We start from the raw sequence: 15,864 nt of genomic DNA on the forward strand, positions 1-15,864 counted from the left end.
TTAACTCTTTGATCGAAAATGTGTAAAAAAGAACGCTTTAATTAAGCAGCATTTTTGCCCAAACTTGTGATGAAATGAAGAAGTCAGTTAAAATAAAATTAGTCTGGTTAACTTGGTTGACTAGGTTAAAAGTTTAAGATACTGGTTGGCTGAAAATCAATTCGGTTTGCATAAAATTTGCTCGCGTCGAGGGGTTTGGAGATAGAATATTGAAATTCTATCAACGTGTTACGGTAAAGTTGCTGTTGAATAAACCGAAACATTTTAGGCTTAAAGATAAAAATAAGTAAAGTAAAAATAAATACTACATATTTTTTATGTTCTAATAGTACCTTACAGTAGATTGGTATCTACTTTGAAGTGAACACTGTTCTACGCGGTTGATCGCAAATTAAATGTGATCATTTGAATTGTTAGAATAGCCTTTAGATTATTTTTATTCAATAAAACCAAAAATACTATACAAACAGGCCATTACTAACAACAGTTTCTTCCAGACAACCTTAAACTAACCCCATACTGACTTGTTTACATTAATATCGAAACCAAGATACGATCATTCGTAGGTACCTTATTTTCAACTTGCACTATCAATGTCAAAGTAGTTGTGTCAGCGGTTCCTCTGGAGGGCTGCCAAATTCACCGCTAACTTTATTAAACGGGAATACCACGCATTGCTCAAGTCGACAAACATTTGCCGCCATGTTTTGAAAAGGAAATTACTTCCTAATAAACACAATTTTAGAAAATATGGATTTGCGACGGTTGCAGAGATGTACAAACATACAATTTATTTGGGACTAATATTTTTTATGAAATTATGGTTGATACAATATAATACAGTTGGCTTAACCAAACTTGCACTAGCTATTACACCATAATATGGTTGTTATTCTGTTAATCCATTTCCAATTAAGGGGGCGACTAACCCTAAAGTGTCGATTTTATAATTCATTATTATACTTGAAAATAAGCCCCAAATTGTTTCATTTTCTAAAATTAGATACTACATTATATTTCCGAGAATTCGATCTGAGCAAAAACATGATATCTTAAAATTTTCTCGATAGAAAAAAATCACAAAGATGCGTCCAATTTTCACGAATTTTTCATTTATTATCAAAACCGTGTATTGAACTAAGTTAATATTTTAACACATTGTATAAAATTCTATCATTGAGAGATCGACCTAGCGGATTTTTTAAATGTTGTATATTTATCGAGTTATTGACAAAAAACTTATTTGGCGATGAATCCGCGTCGTTCTTTTTCACCTGGCATATGAAAGACGGGCGTGAGTGTGAAGAGAGAAGGACGATGTTGGGGTTAGTCGCCCTCTTAATATTTCGCTTATGATTTAATAACGGCCGTTTCCAATATTTATAATTATCTATCTCTGGTTTTGCCCTACTAGAGATAGGAATAGCTCAGATTACGGCCGTTCCCAATATTTGATCTATCTCTGGTTTTGCCTTACTAGAGATAGGAATAGCTCACATTAGACATTAGAGACATATATTTTATGTCAATTGTGAGCTATTCCTATCTCTAGTAGGGCAAAACCAGAGATAGATCAAATATTGGGAATGGCCGTTAGACATTAGAGACATACTATTCCTATCTCTAGTAGGGCAAAACCAGAGATAGATCAAATATTGGGAACGGCCGTAAATAGAGGAATATTACTCCTCCTAATCCGCGCTAGCAGTTTATTTTCTTTCTGATTTTTTATCAGTCAATTTACTATCCTGACGTGAGTAATGAGTTTAACATTATTTTACCCATCGTTAAAAGTTTACGTTTAAAAAGTTTTGCGTCAAAGTCTTGATACTTCCCTGACCTTTTCAACATGATAATCAGTACAATAGATTGCTTTTGTAACACCAAGATAGTTCCACGCAAATAGTAAATCCATCACTGGCCACTACCTTGCTACGCGGTAGTTTCATTTGGCTTTAATCACAGTTCTCTACATAAATTTGCATTTCAGCCTTCAGATACTTGTAGTGTTCTGTTACTTTCATGAATTTATACTTTTCTTGCACTATTTTAACTGTATAGAGGAAATAGTACAAGAAAAGTGTGTGTTGACGTGAATTTCCACCAAGAACCCACAGTACAATCAGTTATAAATATTCTAAATTCTATAGCATCATATAATATTTAGATAATGCCTTGCAAAAATAACGGTGAAAGTTTGGTAGTGTACATTTTGTTAATTACTCATCGTGCAAATACCTACTATACCAATTTTGATCGACAAGTAGTTCCAGGACCACATAAGCTATTTTTAACCGACTTCCAAAAAGGAGGAGGTTATAATATGTTCGGCTGTGGATATTATTTTTTGTATGTTCAACGATTACTCCGCCGTTTTCATCTCGAAATATTACTATTCCCGAGGGATACAGTAAAAGCCATGCCATCAAAAACATCCTGTATAAAAAACCAAGTCTCGCAACTAAGTTTTTCTAGCGTAAAAAGTTGTGAGATCCATGTAATACCAAGTCGGTTAATTTATTCAGTCCCTACTTTAAAGGGACCTTCTGTCTAAGTTATTATACAGTAAGTTATTATCATATTAATATTAAAAATATTTTACGTTTTAAAAATCTTTTACTTGCGTTTTAACTTGGCGAGGGCACTGCCGTGCCCCCCAGATACAATATAATACCGCGTAATCACAAGTTACCAACGACATCGATCCATCAAACTTTTCAGACGGCTGATGTATTGTTGTTTCTGTACTTTTCCAATTATATTGTGTGCGTAAATGTTCCTCGTCCAATTTCCTGTGTATTATTTACTGTTATAGACGCGATAAACATAAGAGAAATAGTTTTTACATTCTTATCCAAACTTTTGGGTATCCATTGAGATTATAAACGTAGTTCTTTTTGATAATACTGGCTGTCGGCCGGTTCGGAGTATCCGGCATCATTGTCGACGTGCAAAAAAAGTTAAAATTATGATTAAAAAAACAAAATTATTGTTTGTAAGTTATGAGTTCGAATATAATAAATATAAGGCTAACTTTATATTTATAAGTATCATGAGCTATGACATGGATGCAATGCTTAGAACTAGCAGTAAATTGAAGTATTCTAATCGTCTATTCTTGACACCGAACTTTACCTATAGTAATCTTTTTACACAAACAAAATCCTTCATAAAATAATGGAATGGAATGGAAACCTATGGAATAGGTACAGATCTTCATGTGCATAGATTTTTTAGATTTTTAAAACTAAAAAATCTATTTCAAAGCGTGATTACATTTAGTCCATTCATGAACCGCCTAAATTTTGCCTCAAATAGAATCTTTATGCCGACGGCATAAGGATCCATTTTAAAGAATCTTAAAGGCAATATAACGCTGAAAGCTGTAGTGACTACATTCCTCAATGTCACAATAAACTAATTTAACTATATTCACTGCTCGTGGGACGAAGGAATGCTATAAAATGGTAATAAAATCAATCCACATTGAAAAGAAATTATACAGCGAGAATAGTTACGGATATACAAAAGTTTCCTTCATAAAGTTTCTACTGAAATATTTTCTAGATAAAGAATAACTTTAAAGATGACGTAAGTCATGATAATAAAGTTTTCATTTCCTAACCCAAAGGAGATAGGCTCCCTGATTGTAATAGCCTATCTCCTTGGGGTTTCAGCTGATGGTGATGCTCGGTTCCCGGCTCATTTCATAAAAAGATAATATACAGATGAAACAGTTAATAAAATTATATCATACGCTCGATAAGTAGGGTACAACAGTAAACAGTCGAAGTTTGTTTGTACAACATTTCTAATTCCGTACTACCAGCACCAGAGTTTCATTGATATTCATTATGTGAATGTTTATATTCCGTCCGGAACTGCAACTAAGTATATATTATATTTATATAACTATATATTATATACGTGGGAGAGCCATGCTATACGTGGGAGAGCCATGCTTCGGCACGAATGGGCCGGCTCGACCGGAGAAATACCACGTTCTCACAGAAAACCGGCGTGAAACGGCGCTTGCGCTGTGTTTCGCCGAGTGAGTGAGTTTACCGGAGGCCCAATCCCCTACCCTATTCCCTTCCCTACTCTCCCCTATTCCCTTCCCTTCCCGGCCCTACCCTCCCCTATTACCCTATTCCCCCTTAAAAGGCCGGCAACGCACCTGCAGCTTTGCTGATGCTGCGAGTGTCCATGGGCGACGGAAGTTGCTTTCCATCGGGTGACCCGTTTGCTCGTTTGCCCCCTTATTGAATAAAAAAAAAAAAATATGTTTACCTGTACATGTGTAGTATTTTCAGTGTTCTTACTAAGTGTAAGTACTGGGGGGTGAGCCAAAATCTTTTCATTTTCACTTCGTTATAGAATCGCGCATGAAAATGAATGGAATTGACATAAGCGTTCGTTAAAATGACGTTGACATTCAACTCGTCAAATATCAAATTAAATATCAAAGTGTCAATTCCATACATTTTGATCGGCGATTCTATAACGAAGCGAGAACGAAAAAGTTTCGGCTAAATGGCCTGGTTCGAATCCCTGCTAGGTAAGTAGTTTAGAATTAAAATCGAGCGCAAAACTAATCAGCTGAGCAGTAGCATATTTTTGCCGCGCCACAGAAAGAGAGTATACAGGGTGTAACAAAACTAAGTGATAATACTTTAGGGTGTGTATGGGCTCCTATATATTTTTTTAATAAATAAGGGGGGAAACAAGCAAACGTGTTACCTGATGGAAAGCAACTACCGTCGCCCATGGACACTTGCAACTCGTAGGTTAATTCCGCGCCGGCGGTCTTAACTCTCCAGTCTCTGTCTTACGATCTTTCGATCAGTTCGTACTATGTCGTGCCTCGTAACGCGTTTTTTTTTTGTCCGTACCAAAAAAGCACAACGACACCAAATAAGTTTTCTTGTGGTGGTTTTCCAAAACCCACAAAGTTTCATGTATAAAGTAGATTAAGGAACAAGATCAAATGTAGCCTACTCGTACGGTGCACCGCAAATGTGGCCTATGTCGATAAAAGTCGTGCCCACAAGCCAAGTATTCCTGTAAACAGCCGCTAACAATGGCCAGATGATGGACTTCGGAAATAGAACTAACGTAAACAACGAGTGTACCAGGCCTCAGACTTGACCTTCTGTGCGATATTCACTATATTATATTGAACCACAGTAACCGTGCATTTTGCTGAGATAAAGGTTTTTGGGACGAAGTTCCTTATCGCGCGTTCGGCGTAAAGGAGTCTAGACTTTATTATGTATACAGGTTTCTTGTAATTACATAAGAAATAACTTCGTTCCATTCGGGTGTCCCTTGACACCTCTCAAATTTTTTTCTTGTGCTCTCTTTTGTGCCGGCCTAAAATGACGAAATAGTTAAATGCAAAGGACGGGGTGTAGCAGTTTTTGTGTAAAAAATATTTTATAAAAAACTATTCTTTCGTTGAACTAAAAGAAGCTTATACTTTCGCACTTCTAAGAAAGTATGGATACTATGTCAACTTTTTTTCTAGAGAAGCATTTTTACAAGGTCATAATTATTTTACCCAACGATTAGTCTGGTTAGGCGTATTGCCGGGCTCCGTATACCCTTACTCCAGCGTCATGAATTTGCCATACAAAAGTGAAAAAAATACTCTTTCACCGCTGCTATTTTCACAGAGAACTCAATATCGGGGACCAAATTATGCTATGCTATTATTTTTGTAATTATTTTTCTTTTTTTATTAGTTATGCTATTATTTTTGTAATTATTTTTCTTTTATTTTTCTTTATGTATTGTAAAGTGTTTTGTCTTATGGTAGTGTAATGTGATGCCTTATGTTAAATAAACGTTATTATTATTATTATTATTAAATCACACCCTAAATTATTATCACTTAGGGCCTGTTTCACCACTTTCTGATAAAGTACCGAATAAGGCTACGCACAACTTTTTGACGGTTTCTCCATACTTGATCTATCAAGTTAATTGGTGGATAGCCTATTCGTCACTTATCAGGAAGTGGTGAAACAGGCCCTTAGTTTTGTTACACATGTATATTTACGACGGATCGATTATCTTGCTTCTCGTAGACTCTGTACGTGTGTATATTTACTATACACACGTACAGAGTCTACGATTATCTTGCTTCTCGTAGACTCTGTACGTGTGTATACTTACCTAATCACCACAATCAAACTAATAACTATTATCACACTCGGAATAACCCTCACACGCTATCAAGCAAATTGCCTGGCCAGTAACGACAATTACAACACTGTATTTGGACAAACCTTGATTATATATTATATGGACTAAAGAGATACGGGTAATAGTTTTAAAGTTTACAGAATACAGTATCGACAAGTAACTATTTAGTAATCTGTGGTATCGATGTGGAGGTGAATAAAACTTTTTAAGACGTGGGAGAGCCATGCTTCGGCACGAATGGGCCGGCTCGACCGTAGAAATACCACGTTCTAACAGAAAACCGGCGTGAATCAGCGCTTGCGCTGTTTCACGCCGAGTGAGTGAGTTTACCGGAGGCCCAATCCCTTACCCTATTCCCTTCCCTACCCTCCCCTTTTACCTTCCCTTCCCATCCCTGCCCTCCCCTATTACCCTATTCCCTCTTAAAAGGCCGGCAACGCACCTGCAGCTCTTCTGATGCTGCGAGTGTCCATGGGCGACGGAAGTTGCTTTCCATTAGGTGACCCGTTTGCTCGTTAACTTTGTCCCCTTATTACATTTAAAAAAAAACTAGCCACATCCATGATAGTTCTCTGCTATATCGAGAGGAGTTAATGTGATTTCAGATTTCCGAAAAAAATGTTAGTATAGAAAGCCTTCTCTCCCAATAACGCACAAAAAGTAGGTTAGGGCTGTTCCACCACTTCCTGATAAGTGCTGGATAGGCTATCCACCTCTTAACTTGACAGATAGAGTAAGGAGAATCTGTCAAAAAATTTGTGGATAGCCTATCCGGCACTTTATCAGGAAGTGGTGAAACAGGCCCTTTATGGTTAATTAATTACCAGGCTCATTTTAAAAAAATATTTATAAAATTAGATACGGCTAGTTAGTTGTTATGAAAAGCTACATAAATATTAATTTTGGTTATCTACTATCAGAATTATCCATCACTTAACATCAGGCTGTGTTACTCACATAATCGACGTTTGGCTTGCTGCCAGAATTTCGGGGTTTTACGACCCCGCAGACAGGCGGGAAAACGGGAAAACTTTACAAGAAATACTTCCTTCATGTCATTGCCATAAGAATTTCGTTGCCAACTTACTAATACGATTTTTGCTTAAGATTTTGTTGAAAAAATGGCGTTTCCGACAAAAACCTGCAACATAAGGAAAAAAAAAATATGTGTCTTTATAAGTACGGCAATTTAACCTGTAGTAAAAAGACCAAAGCGATAATAATTTACAAAGATCCAAAATTAAAAATGAAATAACTGACGATATTCCACGTAATGTGACGTTATATTTTATTTAGATTAAAATGTAGCCTGAAATTTAAAAAAAACTTTAACAGACTAGCAAACTTTATTTTTAGAGTTGTCCATTGTTTTACCTTCAGTTTTAAAATATTTTTACTCGCCCTTCAACTTCATTGGCCCCCTGGTTAGATTGTTGTGGCAATAAGGGCTTACCACTTATTACTACTTGACAATAAGGTACAAAAGTGACAAACTATGTGACTGTACACGCTGTTTCTTGTTTCTAACTATGTTACGTTTTCCTTTGACTCCAGTTAATAATACTCGGTGTTCTCTTCAAAGTTCTCAGCAAACACAAAGACAGAACTTCATGCAGTTTGCAATACAAACCTAGACTAATAGAAGTCCTTCGAATACGTTAGGATAGTTAAAATTGTGACTTTAAGTTGGTTGAAATAAAATAATATGGTTTTTAGTGTGAATATTTGCGGGCATGAGGCAACAATTTGACGTGGGAGAGCCATGCTTCGGCACGAATGGGCCGGCTCGACCGGAGAAATACCACGTCCTCACAGAAAACCGGCGTGAAACAGCGCTTCCGCTGTGTTTCGCCGAGTGAGTGAGTTTACCGGAGGCCCAATCCCCTACCCTTTTCCTTTCCCTACCCTCCCCTATTTCCTTCCATCCCCTCCCCTATTCCCTTCCGTACCCTCCCCTATTCCGTTCCCTTCCCTACCCTCCCCTATTACCCCTTAAAAGACCGGCAACGCACCTGCAGCTCTTCTGATGCTGCGAGTGTCCATGGGCTACGGAAGTTGCTTTCCATCAGGTGACCCGTTTGCTCGTTTGCCCCCCTTATTTCATAAAAAAAAAAAACATCTACAATAATATCTATAATATGTTTAGTTTTATTAAGTTTTCATTATTCTTTTGTGTACTATCTACAAATGCTCTATTTTTTACAATGTCTTGTAGGTCTGCTGGCAGAGATCTCTTCTAGAGATAAGCACACCTATGTACTCTATTAATGTTTGGTATATTTTAAGGTAGTTTTAGAAAATTGTACATAAATAATAAATAAATAAATAAAATAATAAAGAGTTTCAAAAAATACTTTACGACCAAAGAAAAACAGGATCTAATGATAAAAGTCTAGGTGGAATGTTCAAATTATTTCCGCAGATTCTATTAAACACACCGGTCCACAACATAATATTTTATACGGCTGAAATACAAAGCACAATATCCACTTTAATATCGCAACATTCCGCGTTATCTTCACTACTTGCAATTTTCAATCGCAAATGGGTTCATGGAAAGGTATTTTTAGCGCATCCATTTTTCCGAAATATAATTAAAATTTCGCCTTAAAGCTTCAACAACGGATTTGGTCGTAAGCCGCGAAATGTTATTTCGGTCATTTTTAATCACAAAATTGCTTTGGAGATGAGATTTTTATGATTATGTTGTTGAGATTATTAACAACAAATAACTTAATAATAGTTATTGTCTATTATTAGTTTTTGTGTGTCTTTTAATATTAATTAAAATGTAGAGTATATGAGCTAGAACTTACTAATCTATCTATCAGTCTGTCTCTTACCTCTTCACGTCTAAACCACTGAACCGATTTTGCTGAAATTTGGTATAAATATACTTTGAACCCTGGGAAAGGACATAGATACAATTACTTTATAGAAAGGACAATACATACTCTATATTCCAGGAAAATGTACGGTTCCCGTGCGATAAACAAATTTTGGCGCAACGGAGTTGTTAAAGGAACAGAATATACATTACTAGAGACGCCCGTCTTCTAGTAATGTATATTCTGTTCCTTTAACTTTTTTCAGTTGCATACAGTTACATAACATGGAAAGTATAATCTGTGTTACTAGTTTTTTCTCCGATTTCGATTAAGGTGACGCCCATTAAAGTAAAAAACCTTGTTGGATATGTTTCAGTTTGCTTGTTTTCTATGAGAGGCCAGCCCGGCCTCTCATAGAAAACAAGCAATGGAACAACAAAAAATGTATAGGGCGTAGCGACAAAATGGTTTTGGTCGCGTAATTTAAAAACCATAAATACATTTTATATAAGCTATGGGCAAATTAAAGTGTATGCTTGAACCAATCTATGTACGGAAGCTTTAATCACTCTCCTCTGTTGGCAAAATAGGAATCCCTTTTTTTTACGGAAGTATTTTTAAATGATTATTCTGTGTTATAAAAGTTGACCAATCGTGTTATGCTATGTGTAATTCAAAGATAAAGACATGATGAATACTGACGATGAATTATAATTTCTTAGCTACAGTCATTGCTAAGAAAAATCGATATCGCTACAGCCAAATTATCAAGGCGTCGCCTTAAGTTCACACATATACACTTGAAAATTACGTAAAACAATTTCCGCGCAATATGTAGGTAAAGGAAAAACCAATATCAGAACAACATAAACAGAAAAATGTTATTCACTCGAATTTCAGCATCGACGGGAAAATATCACGAAAACGAAGCGACTGAGAATCTCATAGAATTTTCGCAAAACAAATAAGTATCGTAATATTCTATTTGAGATCATAACAAATTCCGTTGAGTGCATTTAAATATTTCATGTAAGCATCGATCTGTATTCTGCTATTCCGATGCTGATGAAAAATTCAGTGCCGCTTAGAGTATTTGTCTACAACTACAAAAACAAATAGAAGATGAAAGCATCCATAGATAAAAAATAATCGGCCAAGTGCGAGTTGGACTCGCGCATGAAGGATTCCCTATTAGTATAGAGCGAAAGTAGACAAAAAATTGTCTTTTCTGTATGGGAGCCCCCTTAAATATTTACTTATTATAAGTACAAATATAATTAAGAATTTTGGGAAAATTTCAAGTACCTATTACCATTATTAATTACGAAAAAAGGCCAAAAAATCACGTTTCTTGTATGGGGCCCCTCCTTAAATATTAACTTTATTTCATTTTCAGTATTTTTTGTTATAGCGGCAACAGACATACATAATCTGTGAAAATTTCAACTCTCTAGCTATTACCGTTCTTGAGTTACAGCCTGGAGACAAACTGACGGACGCGGACGGACGGACGGACGGAAGTCTCAGTGATAGGGTCCCGTTTTTACCCTTTGGGTGCGGATCCCTAAAAAATTGAATCCATCGATTGAGCATAAGTGCTGAATATCGGAACTTTACAATCGTCGATATTTTAATATTAAAATTCACAGCACGAAATATATTTTAATAGACATACAATTCGTTCGGAGTGTTTTTAAATTCATTTTATGTCGGCTTAAAATTTTTGTCAATAAAAATTTATAGCAGTAGTCTAGTAGCAAGCTCTCATTTCAATATAATACATTTATTTTAATTAGCTCTTCTTAGCATATCTACCAGATGATGGTTAGAAAATATGCCTAACTTAAGTGTTGCTCTGAATAATAATAATTTTAATTTTAAATTAAATTAGGGTTTTTCATGGTTTAATAATAGCGCTTTTGTTTACTTATCTCTTATAACTCTGTTCAACAAATATAAACCTCAGAATCCAGGCATAAGTAAAAGTTGAGATCTTAATACACATATTTTGATGCATTTTCACCAAAGCTTTGCGAGGAATATTATGTTTTTAAGATGCAATTTAATCGCAGCGCTTAGGAAGGTCAAAAGGTTAAAAGAGCGTCCGTGGCCTAATGGGTAGACCTTCGGTTCGCACTCCTAGAGGGTGCAGGTTCGAACCCGGTTGGAGGCGTGTACCTATGAGACATTTTCTGATCTCAAGTACATAATACGGACGCTCGTACAGTGAAGGAAAACATCGTGAGGAAACCCGCACATAATTGGTCCCAGACGTATTGACTAGTTCTTTCCTCTGGACTAGGCCGACTATGATGCGAGAATGCCGTATGCGCTTGGGCAACCATACGGACATTTAAAAATCTTGTCCCAGGCACTACAGTATTTGAGGAGTGGTTACTTCGCTCTGAAAAATACTGTATAAATCACGGAATATATAACACTTAGTGTTATATATTCCGTGGTATAAATCATCCACAACGGATGTAAAAGCCTAGTTTTTTTTTAGCGAGGTCAAGCAAAAGATGGTTATTCAGGTTCTCAAAAACATAATATTCCTCGGAAGTCGCAATGCAACTTCGATGGAAAGGCAACGGGAAAATAATTATATGTGTCTAAACACACCATGCCGAAAATACGCGGCCGAAGTTCCGTGGCCGATATTACGTTCCGACGCATTTGAATGATATGACACACGATAAAAGCTGAACGACTCATAAGGGTTGATTCAGACCGCAACGCGACGCGTAGATGCATTTCTAAATTAGTATGGATTTGACAGATTCACAAGACGTCTGATGTATTTGAAATCTGTCAAATCCATACAAATTTAGAAATGCATCTACGCGTCGCGTTGCGGTCTGAATCAACCCTTAGAGATGAACGCCTCCGTAGTCCAGTGGCTTAGAGCGTGGCTCTTGACTCAGAGGTAGTGGGTTCGATTCCCGCATTGGAAAGATGCTATTTCGAGGTTTGGTTAAGACAATGCAGGCTGATAATCTGATTATCTGACAAGTAAGATGATCCATGCGTCGGATGGGCAATCGGTCCTGCGCCTGATCTCTCGCTGGCCGTGTCGGTCTTCCATCCCACTGGGTTATGACTTATGTGACTAAAGGAATATAGAGTGATCTTGTGTACTGCGCACACACTTGGGCACTATAAAAATGGCCACTTCCACCGAAATTGGTGTGGAAGTTATTAATTAGATAAATCGTCACATACAATTATTTCTTTAGATCTCGCGGTGTAACGAAACTCGTTTGCGCGGACGCATATCTAGCATAAATCCTCCAAAATCTAGCAATATCACAGCTCATGTCATAGTTGAGTAACAATATCGTTTAAATAGCAATTAGTTGTAGTTGTTTTATGATTTATGTCGTTCTTGCGCCGAGCGTGGGCGAGTCATTCACGACACTCGGCGTGTGCTAACTGATTTATTATTAACCTGACACATCAATTACATCAGTATCACACTTTATACTAGACGATATTATCCGTACTTCCAGACTAATATTATAAATGTGAAAGTTTTTCTGTCTGCCTGTCTGTTACCTCTTCACGCCCAAACCGTTAAACCGAAATTTGGTATAATAATACCCCCCACACCAGTTTCGGTAACGGTGGCCGGTTTCATTGAAACCAGGCCAGGTACGCAGGAGTAATTTTATAGTGCCCAAGTGTGTGCGCAGTACACAAGAGCACTCTCTATTCCTTTACTCTCATAACCCAGTGGGACGGTAGACCGACACGACTGGCGATAGATCAGGCGCAGGACCGACTTTTTACATGCCCATCCGACGCATGGATCATCTTACATAACAGACAATCAGGTGATCAGCCTGCATTGTCCTAACCAAACTTGGAAATAACATGTTTCCAACAAGGGAATCGAACTCACGACCTCCGAGTCAAGAGCTGAAGAAATTTGGTATGGAGGTACTTTAAGAGCCGTGAAAGGTACGGTTCCTGCGCAATACACGAATTTTGGCGCAACGGAGTTGCGGGCATCAACATATTGTTTATATATTCCTGGCAGATCCGGCAAACATTGTTTTGTCATGTACATTGTAGGAATACACTCTTTACGTGTATTCCTACAATGTACATGGCTCTACCCGTACAGAATTGTACGTGGTAGAGCCATGTACATTGTAAAAAAGAATTATACGTGGGAGAGCCATGCTTCGGCACGAATGGGCCGGCTCGACCGGTGAAATACCACGGGCTCACAGAAAACCGGCGTCAAACAGCGCTTGCGCTGTGTTTCGCCGAGTGAGTGAGTTTACCGGAGGTCCAATCCCCTACCCTATTCCCTTCCCTACCCTCCCCTATTCCCTTCCCTTCCCTACCCTCTCCTATTACCCTATTCCCTCTTAAAAGGCCGGCAACGCACTTGCAGCTCTTCTGATGCTGCGAGTGTCCATGGGCGACGGAAGTTGCTTACCATCAGGTGACCCGTTTGCTCATTTGCCCCCTTATTTCATAAAAAAAAAACTCTTTAGAGCAAAGGAAGATCCGATTCCGAACGAAGTTATCATTTCGGACCTATTGTGATGACTTATCTCTTGGCCTAAAACGTTTAGACATACTTCGAAGTCCGATAGTGTGTAGTGCGCGCTGTTTCGTGCTGTTTGGAGTGTTATAACAATTTCGGGTAAGTACGAAAAATAAATGGCCAATTCTCAGACCCACAAAATAAGCACACGCAACAAAATAAATACAACCATTATAGAAGAGTTTTGCAACAAACCCCGTGACCCGAGACTATTTTCTACAAAAACTTTTGCCACAACGGCTGCATCTACAAAACATAGTATTTTCCGATAGTTACACAGTCAATTTTTAAACTAAATGGCCGTCTGAAGAGCTGAGGAGAGATTCCATTGCAATGAGTGGTCGTATTTGTGTCCGATGTATCTAACCCATTTGCTACGGTCGACCTTTACTGGGAATGCTCGTACACCGGCGCCGTCTGTTGCTATCTACCAAAGCATATCGGTGGTAGCGACAGCAGAAAAAGTTTAGTTCTGATCTACTTTTAATATTTGATATTATATTATGCTAGCATACATTGATATTATATTATACTAGCTGTCCCGGCAAACGTTGTTTTGCCATCTAAAGTATTTCGCCCAGTGATATTTTATTATAAAAAAAAACATCATTGATTTCGCCCATATTATTTGACGAGCTTTTGCCCGCGGCTTCGCTCGCGTTAAGAAGTATTATTATATACAAACTTTCATCCCCTATTTGAACCCTTTGGGGTTGGAATTTATCAAAATCCTTTCTTAGTGGATACCTACGTCATAACATCTACCTGCATGCCAAATTTCATCCCGATCCGTCCAGTGGTTTGGGCTGTGCGTTGATAGATCACTATGTCAATCAGTCAGTCACCTTTGAGTTTTATCTATATATATAAAAATCAATTGCTGTTCGTTAGTCTCGCTAAAACTCGAGAACGGCTGAACGGATTTATCTTATCTTGGTCTTGAATTATTCGTGGAGGTCTAGGGAAGGTTTAAAAGGTGAGAAAAATTCGAATAATTGCCGGGAAAATCCTCAAAACAGCATTTTTCTATTTCCCATACAAACGTTTTCTAAATAAAATGGAGAGTCAATTTGTAATTTATTACCGCTGCATAAAGTTCAAATTCGCGTGCGCGTTGGAGGACCTAATATCGCGTTCTGAAACTCAACAAAAGTGAAAGTGAATCGCGAACGCGACAAAATTGCATAGTCTCAAAATACATAGTACATAAATAAACACAATTTTAGCTAACTTCAGTTGTTACTCTGTCCGATTATTTTTTTATTTTAGCTAACTTAAGTTGTTACTCTGTCCGATTATTTTTTTAATAAGACTATATAGAAATCGAAAGATAAATCTATATATATAAAAATCAATTGCTGTTCGTTAGTCTCGCTAAAACTCGAGAACGGCTGAACGGATTTATCTTATCTTGGCCAATTTTGATGAAATTTTTTGTGTGTGTTCGTGGAGATTCGAGAATGGTTTAGATTTACAGTTTGGTCTACTGGAAAATGTTTTTTCAATTAATTTCTTATTTATAAGGAGTTGTTGATTTTGGAATGTTTTACATTAGATCCGGCGGACGGCAATATCATCGCATTCAATATTATTCTATTTCAATTTTAGTTTGTCCTGACAGATGGTGCTACGATTAATTTGAAAAAAATTTTGTTATTCAATTCATGTGCTGATTAAAATATTAAATAAATAACACATAGGCTACAATTTTAACCGACTTTCAAAATGGGGGAGGTGTTATGTTCGTTTTCTTATATTCAACGATTACTCCGCCGTTGGTTAACCGATTTTCAAAATTTTTCTTTTGGTATATAGGGTATCATCCCAATTTGGTATTATATTCAGAAAAGTGATGATCTGATGAAGGATCCATAAGTAATCGAGGGAACTCCTCAAAACTTATAGGGAAACATATGGTGACTTCGGTTTCGTGAGAAGTATTCTAAGCATATGCTACCAACAAGTAAGATTTTGCACCGAGATATACCTGGTATACTGTGGTTCGGAAGGTGCTGAGAGAATTCCTGATTCTTTATAGATACAAGTTTGGGAGTTTCGGCGTTGTTTTAAGAACAGAAAGCATATGCTACTATGCAAATTACATTCTTCATCATCATCATCATCATCATCACTACCATATCATAGTCTTTTAGATCGAGACTCGAGTTTGTCAAGCGATAATTAAAAAAAATCTATATCTACCTAATATTATAAACCTGAAGAGTATGTTTGCTTGAACGCGTCAATCTCAGAAACTACAGGTCCGATTTA

General features: G+C 37.2%; 1 protein-coding gene and 1 long non-coding RNA gene across 2 annotated transcripts in view; one reads left to right on the top strand and one right to left on the bottom strand.

The window, feature by feature from the left end:
• Positions 1-15,864, top strand: part of LOC121732229 (voltage-dependent T-type calcium channel subunit alpha-1G) — a 181,590-nt gene that overhangs the window by 56,978 nt on the left and 108,748 nt on the right. The gene's annotated exons all lie outside the window — the stretch shown is intronic.
• On the bottom strand, positions 2,738-8,512 carry LOC121732230. Its single transcript, XR_006036335.1, has 3 exons — positions 8,411-8,512; positions 4,102-4,107; positions 2,738-2,747 (listed from the first exon to the last, which is right to left on the bottom strand). It is a non-coding gene; the product is annotated as an uncharacterized LOC121732230 (long non-coding RNA).

Source organism: Aricia agestis, chromosome 12 (assembly GCF_905147365.1).
Source record: "Aricia agestis chromosome 12, ilAriAges1.1, whole genome shotgun sequence".
Classification (NCBI taxonomy): Eukaryota; Metazoa; Arthropoda; class Insecta; order Lepidoptera; family Lycaenidae; genus Aricia; species Aricia agestis.